General features: G+C 52.5%; 1 long non-coding RNA gene across 1 annotated transcript; it reads right to left on the bottom strand.

The window, feature by feature from the left end:
- Positions 1-8606: 8606 nt before the first annotated feature.
- Positions 8607-12209, bottom strand: LOC128795279 (uncharacterized). Its single transcript, XR_008433465.1, has 3 exons — positions 12140-12209; positions 10548-10748; positions 8607-9106 (listed from the first exon to the last, which is right to left on the bottom strand). It is a non-coding gene; the product is annotated as an uncharacterized LOC128795279 (long non-coding RNA).
- Between the last annotated feature and the right edge of the window lie 838 nt (positions 12210-13047).

The raw sequence follows: 13047 nt of genomic DNA, 5'->3' as shown, positions 1-13047 counted from the left end.
GGTTTTGCTGTCTCTTGGTGACCCCCAGGAGAGACAGATCCACCTGGTTCTGTCTCAGCTTTGGGCTGGAACTGCTTTAAACTTCCCACACCAATTCCAGGCTTTCCCACTGTTTTCCTCTGTGAAATCCAAACAGCTGCACCTCCCTCTCTTTAAATAATCAGGATATGGCAGGGCTGCTCTCTCCACAGTTCAGTTCTCTCTTTCAGAGGTGTTATGAGCTGTTTGCACCCGAGTTTTCCCAGCTCTGTGCTTTGCTCCTCTGTCTCCAGCAGCCAGCTCTCTCTGAGCTGCTCCTGCCTTGTTTCAGAGTTCATTTGTTTGCAGCTCCTTGGAAGCAGCTCCAGGCACCGAGGGGATGCCAATTAGTGTCCAGGCAGTTAATTTGGAGAGGGGCAGGAGGAAGCAGGGCTTTAAACTGCTTCAAGGCTTGTTCCTCCTGCCCTGGGAAGTACAAGCATTACCTGAGCTGCTCAGCAGGGCTGGCTTGGGGCTCAGGAGGTGAATTTGGAGCTGATTTATTGCAGGTGCTCAGCAGATGCTGGCCATGAACTGTACATGGGCTGCTCTGTCAGGATGGAGCCTTCCTCAGCTCCTGATAAATCTTAACCCTCTCCTTAGCTCCTAATGAATCTCCAGCCACTCCAGCAGAAGGTTGGCACAGCCTCTGAGAAGTGGCATTTTGACAGGAATTCTTTTTGAATAATTAACTTCTGTTTGCAGGAGCTTTCCCTGCAAAGTGCTGGATCTGCATCCCAGCTCACGGGGTGAAATTCCTCACTGTCGCTTCTCGTCCCAAAAATACTCTAAAAAAGGAGATTTGTCTTCTCTGGGTACATCCATGCGAAAGCCTTGGGAAAGGATTTATCCCAGTCTTATCATATTAATATGTATTTTAATTATTATTATCAGTAGAAGTCATAATTAATAATAATTAAATATCTGCACATTAACAGCCATGAGGAGTAGCCCACACGATTCCATGGAGGTGACAGCAGTCCTGTTGTGGGAATCTCAGCCCAATTCCCAGCTGTCCCAAGGGCTCCTTTTGCTGGCACTAATCCCACTTCTGGCAGAACTGTGCAGCTCAGTGATATTAAAGTCAGCAAAATTCTCAAGTATAACTCATTTTCCAGGCTTTTTCAGGAGGGGACGTTCCTGAGGTCAGCCCTGCACCATTTGCTGAGGCAGGATTTCAGCCTCCCTTGCTGGCACAGAGCTCGAAGGGAAGGAAAGCTGTTTTGAACTAATCCAATCAAACTGTGCTGGGGGGAAGCAAACACCACAAAACCTGGGATTTGCTGACACAGGGGCTTGGCCAGCACACAGCTTTCCCTGTTCCTGGGTAACAGAATTATCAGAGATCTCCAGAGTAGATACACCAGTAAAAAAAAGTGTTTTTTTCCAGCCTAGGTGCAGCTGCATAAAGGTTTGGAGTGGCAAAATAAAAAGAATTTGAAATCCCACTTTGGAGTGAGATGGTGCCAAGTCCTGCACCTGGGTCACAACAACCCCAGGCTGAGGAAGAGGGGCAGGAGAACTGGAAAAGGGGCTGGGAGTGCTGGGGACAGCACTGGGCACAAGCTGGGTGTGCCAGCAAAGCCAAGGGCACCTGGGCTGTGCCAGCTGGGGGGGCCCTGAGAGAGGGAACAACTGAGAGCCACAAGCCACCAACAGACTCCTCACAAGTGACACCAGGTGGGAAGTGGGAAGTGACTTCCCCCCCCCCCCCGAACTGTGAATCCACAGCCCAAGCCACGTGCACACACAGCAGATATAAAGTGTATTTTTATTCCCAGCAAGCGCTTGGGAATAAAAAACCTCAGCACTAAAGCTTGATACCCAAACAGCAACACAAGAGTTATCAAACAGCTGTCAGGAGAAACAGCACAGAGCAAAACCAAAGCAGACAGGGAGCAGAAACTCCTTGTGCTTCTGAGTGTGGCAGGGACTGCTGTGCAGAGAAAACTGGGAACGCAGCACAAAACACAAAAATCCTGCTGCACCCCGTGCATCTCCCAGCAGGAGGGACATGGAGATTCCCAGCGGGGATCAGGAATGCAGAACTCGCGTGTGCTCCCATCACTCCCTCAGGAATAGCCAGGGTTTGTGTTTTCAGTTCTGTCTCCTTAGGGCTGCCCAGAGGGGTGGGATTTGCCCCATCCCTGTGTTGGAGTCCAGGACATCCCTCTGGCTGCCCTGGCTGTCTCGAGATCCTGGGGCTTGGAGACCTTGGCATAAAGTCAAAAACACCTGCAGCTTCGATTCTAGCCTGTGGAAAAAGCTGCCAACTTTGTATGAGGAATTACAAGCCACAAGGATTTGAGTAGTGTGGTAGGTGAATTAACACAGGGTGAAAAAGTAGAATTTTAGGGCTTTTTAGAATGGGATTCAAGGAGACAAGATGGAGGGATTTGGGCGTGTCCTGACCTTCTTCTCCTTCTCCTTCTCCTTCTCCTTGTCCTACATGTCTTGCTGTGATGGTGACACTTTTCTATTAGTTTGAGGTAGAGACACACTGTCCAACATAAATGACAGATATTGGCACGTTATTGTAAACATGGCACACGGAGTTTTTGGTATAAAATGTGAACACCGCCCTGAGGGCAGACAGAATGCCATGGCCGACTTGCACGACAGAGCTCAGCAGGGCAGAGAGAGAATGTTATAGATAAGGGAAAATAAACAATCTTGAGAAGCTGATCCTACACATTCCAACTCCTTCTTTGGCTGCACGTGCTGGGAAACGAGGACTTCTACACTCTTGGGGTCACCCCGACACCCAGACCCCGAAATCCTTGGAACATCCCAGGTTTGGAGCAGCCTGGGATCATGGGAGGTGTCCCTGCCATGGCAGGGGTGGCACTGGATGGGCTTTAAGGTCCTTTCCAGCCCAAACCATTCTGTGGATTTTATAATCCTGAAATTATCATTACAGAGGTGGAACTGGAAGAGCTTTAAGGTCCCTTCCAAAAAAAACCGCATTCCCTGACTCTGTAACTTCAGGAGCTGCTGGTCAGTTGAAATCCAATTTCAGAAGAGCTCAGAGGAAATCGTGTTTTGGGCAGAACAGAGTGGATGGAACAAAGAACAGGAACAGTCTCCTTAAGCCACCCCTTGTGACTAAGAACAAGATCAGCTGGCTCATTCCTAGAGCACCTGGTGACTCACAGGAAATGAAAACCTCCCCCTGGTCCTGAAAAAACCATCCCCAGGGCCTGGGGTGGGCCTGGAGGTGGCTGAGGGAGCTTGGGCACAGCTCCAGCCCTGGGATCCCAATATGTTCCTCAAAATGAGGTTGAACTTCAGGGAGTTAAAGTTGATCTGTTCCCAACATCCAACAGCAGCCCCCAGCCACTGCTTCTTCCCCATGGGGAAGCTCCACACTGATTACCCTTTGTGCCTGGAAATTAAGGAAAACGGGGTAAATCCTGGGAAGGGCTCGTGCTGGAATGCTGCTGGCACAGCCTGAGCCGTGCTGCTCCCTCAGAGCTGTTCCTGATCGCTTCCAAATCCACCTGGGAGCTCCTGGGAGCCCCACTGGGAGGGCACGGCCCAGGCTGCCAGCCCTGCCCAGAACAACCCTTCCTTTGGGATATTTGTGCCCACAAATCACCCCAAGACAGCTCAGGCAGTCTGAGACTCTCCAAACCTCATCCCTCCACATTTCAATTAAATTCACTTAATATTTCATATTTCTGCCTCCAGCTGCAGTTCCTGTCTCAGGGTTTGAGACAGCCCCGAGGCTGCTGCAGCCATCAGGGATTGACTGCCTGGGTTCCTGCTCCAGAGGGAACACACCCATTGCTCCAGAACACCCTCCAAGGGGATCTCTGGGGTGTTTGTCACAGAGATCCCATGCCAACAGAAGCTATCCCAGTGATGTCACCATCATGGATGTGAGGGGCTAAAGCTGGGGGTGCTTCCAGGGTGTCTGATCATGGAATCATGGAATGGTTTGGGTGGAAAGGGACTGGAAATGCCCTCCAGTGCCCTGTAAACACCTTCTACTGTCCCAGGCTGCTCCAAGCCCCAGTGTCCACCCTGGCTTTGGGCACTGCCAGGGATCCAGTGACAGCCCCAGCTGCTCTGGGCACCCTGTGCCAGGGCCTGCCCACCCTCCCAGGGAACAATTCCTAATTCCCAAGATCCCATCCATCCCTGCCCTCTGGCAGTGGGAGCCATTCCCTGTGTCCTGTCGTTTCATCCCGTCCCCAGTCCCTCTCCAGCTCTCCTGGAGCCCCTCAGGCCCTTGGAGGTTTCATCAGAGATGATGAGGAAGGCAAACCTCCGACCCCACAGATTTAGCCAGGTAACCTCTGCTGGGTTCTGGGCAAAACATTCCTGCTTGGCTCTTCCCACTCCTGATCCACTTGTATCCCACTGCCAGGAGTGGCTCTGGAGAAGCTCCTTGACCACTGATCCTCCATTATTAAATGGGAGATTAATTAAAACCCCCAAAGCATTAATCATTGATTTTCAGGCCTTGCTGCAGTGTCACACCTCCTGCTCTTCCTGGGGGGGGGGGGTTAAACCTATTGCTCCTGCTTTTGTGTCGAGATTAGGAGCTTTAGAGCAAAGAATCACTTTCCATTTACACTCAGAATAAACAGAGCAGAAGGACTCCAAGATAACAATTTCCTTAACTAAGGAGATGGATTACAACCTCATTTATTTCAAAGTAAATAATGAAACCCCACAAGTTCCTATTTACCAGCCCTGTTCCCTGCAGCCCAACATGCCCCTGCCGATGCTAATGATGAAACCAAATATTGGTGTTTTGCCTTTATTCAGCCCCACAGGGCTCTCAGGGTGGGAGCTGGCCTCTGTCCTGGCCCAAACAGGGGGGCAGAGCCCAGTTCACCCAGTTCTGCTTCCCAGTTCCACCAGTCTGGCCCTCAGCCCCACGCTGAGCTCGGAGCTGGCAACTGGAGATCCCAAATTTGTATTTGAACATCAGATGAAGAACCCATGGAGCCACTGCCAGCAGGGCCACCAAACACCTCCCAGCAAATGTTTACACTTTGCTCCAGAAAACAGCATGGGGGATCAGTGGGAGGAGTGAGCAGCCAGGAAAGCTGACATTCATGTCCCTGCCTGCCAGGAAAACTGATATTTGTGTCACTCCCTGCCTCCAGCCCTGCAGTCCCTAACCCTGCAGCGTTCCAAAGTCCATCCCTTGTTTTAGCACACCAGCTGCCTCTCCCTCAGAGCCCTGACAGCAGGGGTGTGAAAACCCACCCAGCTCCACTCCAGAACAACATTTCTGTACCTACAAAAGCCTACAAAAGCCCATTGCAGCTTACAAAAGCCCGGTGAACACACTCAGGCGAACGCTGGGAGGTTCCCAGGGTCAGAGATCCCAGGAGGAAGGTGCAGCCCCAGCTGCAGCCTCCAGTGCCACCTCTTCTGCCTGGAGCACCTGCTGGAGGACACCTTCCTGCAGGACCCTGCCTGGCTGGGTGGAGGATTCTAAATTAACGAGCAGCAATTCCATCTGTGTTTCCTCTCGTTGTGCAGCCCATTTCTGGTGCCTTCCCTCCTCAGGGGTTACTCAGGAACAGCTGAGCACCTCCCTGATTGAATGTTTTATTGCAGAACAAGAGCATTTCCTCCCTGCTTCGTTTAACCCACTTTACTTCACCAAACTCATGTTCTGCTCCGAGCACATGTTGTTAATTTATTCCTGGTTTTTGCAAGGTTCACATTACAAATGCATTTTTGATTAACTTATTGTCCCCGTTTTATCTCGACTGACTGGTGAAAAAGTTGTTAGGAAGCTGCTGTGTTGTAAAAGTGCTGATTAATTTGGGATAGCCAATCTGGCCTTGGCAGAGATGGGGACAGCAGGACAGAATGAGGGACACGGACAGTGGGAATGAGAGCTGAGGGAGGAGGGATGGGCATCTTTGGGCTTGGGATGAGAGAACAGAGATGGACGCACAGGCAAGTGGAAACCACAGGGGCTTTCTCTCACAGAATCCCAGAATGGGTGGGGTGGGAAGGGACCTTAAAGCCCATCCAGATCCCCCTGCCATGGGACGAGAGGGAATAAAAGGAAATTCTAGGAATGCCAGGGGTGGTGCTGGCAGGGATCATCCTGGGGTTCCTCAGGGTCATCTCAGACAACACAGGAGCCCCATCAGCAGAACATCACAGGAACCCCTGGCCTTTCCATCCCAGCACTGCAAAACAAGGCCTGGCTGTCCTAGCTGCACTCTAGCCCCTGTTTCCAGAACCTTCATCCTTTGATCCAAGCTTTTCCCAGGAGGTTTTTGATCTGGCAAAGGGAGCTTAGCAGCTCTCCAGTCGCCAGCACTGGGGATTCACGTGCACAGAAGGAGTCGACCTCGGGGGAAATCCAGATTTATCTCTCAGTTGTGAAGCTGAATTTCCCCCTCACGCAGCAGCCACGGAGCCAGGAGTGTTCCATGGTGCGGGAACAGAAGTGTCTGCAAGGATCCAAGGGTTTGTGCAGCCCCAGCTCCTGACCTGGGCACCCCCAGCTGCTCTAAAGCTGCTTTTGCACACCCAGAGCCAAAGGAAAGCAGGAAATCTGCCTCCAAAGGGAATTTCCTCTTTGCAAGTGCTGACTTACAGCCCAGGTCACAACCAGAGGCACTGCTGATAGTTGTGGAGCTCCCACCCCCACAAGGCACCTTCCCAGGAATCCTTCAAGGCTTCCAGCCTCAGAGCACACCTGCAGCATGGAATTCCACGGGGGAGTTCTGTGCCCTGGGCAGCAGCATCCCTGTCATTAATATCACCTCTAACGCCTTTCAGTTCCTCTGGAGTTCTCCTTGCTCTCCCCAGATGGCAGATTAATGAGGAATTGCTGACTTCCTGCCTCAGGTTTCTGTATTTTCTGTGCTCCTACCACACCCCCTTGCCTGCCTCCTCCCTGGAATAAAGGATTCAGGAGCTGTCAGTTTTCCTCAGGAGCCATTTCAGAGATGGGGGAGCAGCCTGAGAATTCCAACAATGCCTCGGGAATCTCAGACCTCATTCCACGTTTCACGACCAGGCTGAATGCAATTAAAATCACTGAGACTGAGAGATCAGCAGTGCTGGCTGAGCCACTTTTACATTATGGGCTCTTAACTGATTTTTTTATTAAGTCAATTTTATCTCTCTTAATAAAGCCAAACCTTCCACTTAGGATGGAAGGGAGCAACAATCCCGCACAAACTTTCTGCATGATGAGCTTTCCTTTCACTCTGTTTGCCTCTAAATTTTGCTCTTCCCCTGCAGTCAATATTTATAACTTTATCCAATGAGGAGGAATTTGACGGTCTGGTGTTGATGGGAAACTTTGCTTTTAATAATTCTGGTTTTAGTGCCTCCCTGCTCTGTTGGGATTAGAAAAAGCCACATTCCTGATTCTCTGCTCCAAGAGGAGATGGGGACCATTAAAGGTGAGGAACCTGCTCCAATCTCTGCATGAGAAGAGCACCTTGACAGCAGCATGGACATGGAAAAAAACAACATTTCCCTGGGAATAATCTCCTTGGGTCACCCACCTGTACCCAGGGACACCTTCCACTGTCCCAGGCTGCTCCAGCCTGGCCTTGGACACTTCCAGGGATCCAGGGGCAGCCACAGCTTCTCTGGGAATTCTGTTCCAGGGCTTCCCCACCCTCACAGCCCAGAATTCCTTCCTAAAGTCTTACTGAAATCAAGGTTTTCCAGATTTTCTGAGAATTGTAAGTTTTCCTGGAGGAGATAGAGCTGTGCCAAATCAACACTGTCCCTGTCAACAGCTCCCTGAGAGCCACAATCTTCAGATTATTGATACAATCCCTGACCTGTGGCAAGCCTTAGAGGAGAGTCAGGAAGTGGAAATCTGATGGTGTGAGGAATTTGAGTGGATTAGTCATAGAGGATTAAGAACAAGCATTTGAAGAAAAGCTTAAATGTAGCATAAAAATATATTAAATCTTTTCAGACATTCCTTATAGGCTGAGCTCATTGGCAAAGTGTTGGGGAGAGTGAAATGTAATAAAACCAGAGGAAAAACTCCCCTTGCACCAATGCAAACAGGGAGGAATTTGCATTCCCAGGTCTTTGCATATGTATATGGGTGAATTTATATAAATATGCATTTAGATACACATTATGTATAGATTTTCACTTGACATCAGACACTTCAGCAAGCAGCAGTGTCTAAAAATATAAAAGGAAAGTTTCATGAAGTGCAGGAGACAGAAAACTTCAGTCGGTGAGGAAGAAAGAACTTGGGGATGAAAGAGAAATAAGGAGTGACCAGGGCTGGAAAAGCCTTTGGCAGGTCTCCTCCTGCCTGGCAATGCAGAGAGATTGTCACAAAATAACCTTAAACACCTGGAGCAGCTGTGCAGAGGGATGGATCCTCCCAGGGCTGAAATCCAGGCCAAAGGGAAGCTATACAGCGAGCACAGTGCCCAGGTCCCAACCCCCAGGTTTTCCTGGGGAAATCTCCCCGTCCTGGTTTGAACAGACAGGTGTCTGCTAAGGAAGGCAGACAGGAGCCTCCCCTGGAATGGAAAATGTAAAACCCTCCCTCTGAATTATTGTAATTTTGAAATTAAGGGGCTCTCAGGCAGAGATATGGGAATAGGAATCACAGCTCTTTATTAGGAAAACTAAAAAATACAAATGCAGTGGTACAAACACCACTGCCAGAGTCAGAACAGGTCTGGCAGCCGGTGGGTCAGGGTGCTGGCAGCAGTCCCATTCCATGGTGGCTCAGCCCTCCTGCAGTGCCAGCTGTGCTTCTGCTGGAGCAGGATCCTGGACAAGGCTGGAGTTTTCCTCTGGAGCTCCAGGGCTGCTGGAGATGGGCCTGGGCTCCCTCTGGGAATGCAGTGGGGAAGAAAGCTGCTCCTCTGGGAATGCAGTGGGGAAGAAAGCTGCTCCTCTGGGAATGCAGTGGGCAAAGGCTGCTGTGGTGTTCCCCAGGTCAGATTGTATCCAGGTAGGAATGCTTGGCTCTTTCCCTGGGCGGAGCCTCTCCCCATGGGATGATGGCATTTTCTCAGCCATGCAGGGACACTCACTGGCCATGAACAGGAGATAATTAATAATTAATGGCCCATGAAGAGAAGAGATCTCCTGGAGGGAGGATTGGCTGTGGGAGAGATAAAGAAAAGTGCCCAGTGAACAGCAGAGAACTGCCCCAGCTCTGACAGATGGAAATTGAACACACACCCTCATTTCCAACCCAAGGCACTCCCATTTCCCTGGGCCAGGCCCAGGCTGGGGCTGTGCTGGAGCAAAGCTGCAAAGAGCTCCCTGCTCTCGCTGATTTGCCCTCCAGAGAACCAGCTGGGGCTGAATTCTCCCTCCAGCAGGGGCAGCTGCACTCCCTGGAGCCTCTGGAGCCACGGGAAGCAGGAGCCTGGGACAGCTTCCCCCTGTTCTGGGGAGAGGAAAGCAACAATTGGGAAGTTCTGCTCCAGCCAGGACTGCAGTGCCCACCAAGGAACTCAGTTTTGCCTTTGGGTGCTCTCTGATGTGAGGATTGTTTTCCTGGTGTGATATCCTCATTTACATCCTCTCTAATCCAGAGGCTTCATTAAGAAGTTGCCAAGAATCAACATTTTGACTGTTCCAGCCTTTAAGTGCCAAGGCTGGATAATTTTCTGCAAGCTGAAGGAAGGAAAGTCCCTCTGTAGGCAGCTGCCACTTGTTCCATGGCTGCTTGAGCCATTTTTGGCTGCAGCAGACACCCTCCCCTGGGTTTTTACCCTCCCTGGACACATCAGTGGCAATTCCCCTGGCTCCCAACTCCCTTCCATCGGGTGTCCTGCTTCAGGATGGATTTTCTGTGGGGCAGGATGGAGTTTCCTTTGGGCAGAAAGCTCCTGGCAGCAGAGGAACGAGCCAGCCTACTTTCCAAAGCACATTTCTGTCTCAGAGTGTGGACATGAGGAAGGTGGAGAGGGTGGGATGTGACTTCAAGGCAGATGGAAATGCACAAGAACAGTTGCTTAGCACCTATAAAAGTCAGGCCCACTCCTTCACAAGATCCGTGTGTATTTAGGGATCCACACTTGAATCCTGGCCTCTGAATAACCCAGACTCACCGCAGCTCTTTGGGAATGTGTGCTGATGAAATAAACAATGATATTAAAAGTCACACGGATCCTGCTGCGGTCCTGGCAGCAATCGGGGGGCAAATTTCTTGTTACCCGTGCTTGGAAGCTTTGCTAGCCATTAATGAATGAGAAGGAGCAGGAAAAGGTACAGCTCCACAAGGATTCCTCAGCCTGTGGGGCAGTGGGGATCAGGCAGCAGCCTCCAGCCTTTGTCTGAGCAGGAGGTGCAAATTAAAGCTTTGAGACAGAGGTGGATATTCCACCGGGACTGCTGGATGTGGTGCTTGGGAATGGGTCCAGCATCCATTTCTCTGGAGCTGGATCAATGCAGCACAGCAGGGCAGAGCCAGAAACGGGCAGAGAAAAGGCTGTGGAAATGCTCCACAGGATGAATGTGCTCAAAAGCGCTCGGAAGCTGAAAACGTTTCTTGCACATTGCACTCTATTTCGTACTTGATTAGGAAACCTCACCTGATGAAAGGAGCGTGAAATGACCAGGTTTAATGGCCAGAGACGGGGAGAAAGCGGCTGAATTCCCATCAGCTCCCCTGCCTTTGTCTCAGGCTCTCTCTGCCGGTGGCCGTGGCTAGCTCGTGTTTCTGTCGGTGACCTGATTCCGCACCGCATGCTCCTCCCAGCTCGGAGAGGCTCCCATGTGATCCATTCTTCCCCCTAAATAAAGTTGACAAATTCGGCTGGGCTCAGATGGTGCTGCCGAGGGGGTGTGGAGCGCTCCCACCCTCGCTGCAGCTGCGGCACCGCGGGCCAGCAGCGTCGGCTCGGGGCCACCGGCCGGGCTCGGGGCTCCCTGCCTGGGCTCGGGGCTCCCTGCCCGGGCTGCCAGCCGTAGACAGCCCCGGAGCCGCAGGACGTGGCCGGAGCAGGTGAGTGAGCGGCTGCGGGGCTCCTTTGTGCGGAGCCGCGGGCGCTGGAGGGAGGGAGGGAGGGAGGGAAGGAAAGGGCAGCGGGGCCATCCCGAAATGGCCCCAGCCGCAGCCCCGTGCCCTGCCCGCGGTGCCCAGGGCACTGTGCCCCTGCCCGGGGGATGCGCCTCTGGAGCCGGCTCCGGGAGCAGCGGCGATCGCCCGGCGCGGGCAGCGCCTGCGGCAGAGCCCGGGGATGCTCCGCTGCATCCCGGCCCCACGGGGACACGGCACGGCACGGCTGGCACGGCACCGTGATCCCGTGTGCGAGGCTGGCACTGGGCTGGCACGGCACAGCGCCGGGCAGCGTGGGACCGACGTGCAGGCTGAATGGCACGGCACGGTAGCGGGGCGGGCTGGCGCGGCACCGGGCAGTGCGGTACCTGCCTGGCACGGCACTGAGATACCTGCGTGCAAGGCTGGCACGGCACCAGCACTCAGGCTGGCACGGCACGGCGATGCCTGGGCTGTGAGGCTGGCACGGCACCGCGCCAGGCAGCGTGGGACCGGTGTGCAGGCTGGCACGGCACCAGGACAGCCACGGGCCAGAGTGGCACGGCACGGTACCAGCGTGTGCCACTGACACGGTCCCTGGCAGGCTCCAGGGCTGCCCTGCCCGCCCCGCTGCCCCCAGTTCGGCCACTTGTGGTCCCCACCGGGCTCCTGCTCCGGCCCCAGGTGTGCCAGGTGTGACCCTCCGGGGTTGGTGCCCCTCCTGCCCGGCTGCCAGAGCTTCCCAAACCCCGCCCTTCCCCAGGGGCTGCACCCCTGCTCCCAAAGCTGTAGCGGGCACCCCTGGGCACACCTGCCCCTGCTCTCCATCCCGGGCTCCAGGGATCTCTGAGCCTTCCTATCCCTCCCTCCCGCACCCCGAGCTGAGCCCCTGGGGGTGCCCATGCCCTCCCAGCCCCGGCAGTGCTGCCATGGCCCTCTCCCAGCCATTCCCCAAACCCACATCACTTTTCCCATCTGGAATGGGGTTGGGAGCTCAAAGGAAGGGCAGTGCTGGAACACGGAATGCTCCCAGGCTTCATTCCCTCCCTGCCTCCTTCAGCCTCGGCGCTGGGACCAGTTCAGTGCACAGCAGCTCAGCTCCCTGGGCTGCAGCTGGGGAGAGGAGGGAAGGGGGCTCCTGCTCACCTGCAGCTCCCAGATCCCACAGAAACTATTCCCAGTTTGTGCGGTGGGAAAAGAAATGTGATTTTCTTCCAGAAATATACAGACAAAGTAGCTGCCTCTAAACTGACACTCATCACTCCCCCTCCCAGCCCCTGCTCCCTCCCACCCTTTAACTTCTTATTTTCCTGCACAATTTAAAGGTGAAATTCCCTGAGCAGTGAATTTATTGCAGTCCTAGACTGGGCCCGTCCATCAAGAGCAGCAGAGTTTTCTTTTGAAAGGAGATGGATGAAAACTGGAATGTTCAAACAAAGCAAATCTCTTGCTCTTTTGAAGTATTTTTTAAAAGAAATCTATCCCTGCAGGACTTTCAGTCAGATTTTACATCCGAGAGAAAGGCTGCAGTGTCCCAGCTGTAATAGATTTCCTTGCTCCTGGTAGGGCAGGAGAAAATGGGAAAGGAGAGATTAAATAGGGAGGGGGACACAAAACCCGATCTAATTTGTTCATCCCTTCACAGTTAGGCTGGAATTAAATCCCTCCTTCACCTGCACACAAAATGAGAATTGAACAAAAGGGCCATTGATTGGCTTAAGGTTGTATTTCATGAGGGTTCTTAGGTTTGGGGTTTTCATTTAAGTTCATCTCTAAGCAGCTTTCAGTTTCCATCTCCCTTCTAATTTAGCAATTAATCATCCACCTCTACCTGCACTACTTGTCCTGGCTCCAAAATCCTGTAACTTTGTGGCAAACTGAGCCTAAAAACAGCAAATGGGAAAAAAAAATCACTGAGCAATTTAAGCTCAGTGCAGGTTTGGGGACTGCTCACTGCAGGGCTTGTTTTTGCACAGAATAACATCTGAAATTATGGACCAAGGGGAAATTCCCAGGCTGCCTCTGTAATCACAGGACAGAAGTGCCCCTGTCTT

This window comes from Vidua chalybeata, chromosome 14, assembly GCF_026979565.1.
Source record: "Vidua chalybeata isolate OUT-0048 chromosome 14, bVidCha1 merged haplotype, whole genome shotgun sequence".
NCBI classification, from domain to species: domain Eukaryota; kingdom Metazoa; phylum Chordata; class Aves; order Passeriformes; family Viduidae; genus Vidua; species Vidua chalybeata.
Note: the sequence above shows the minus strand (reverse complement) of the source record. Positions and strands in the feature narration are given on the sequence as shown.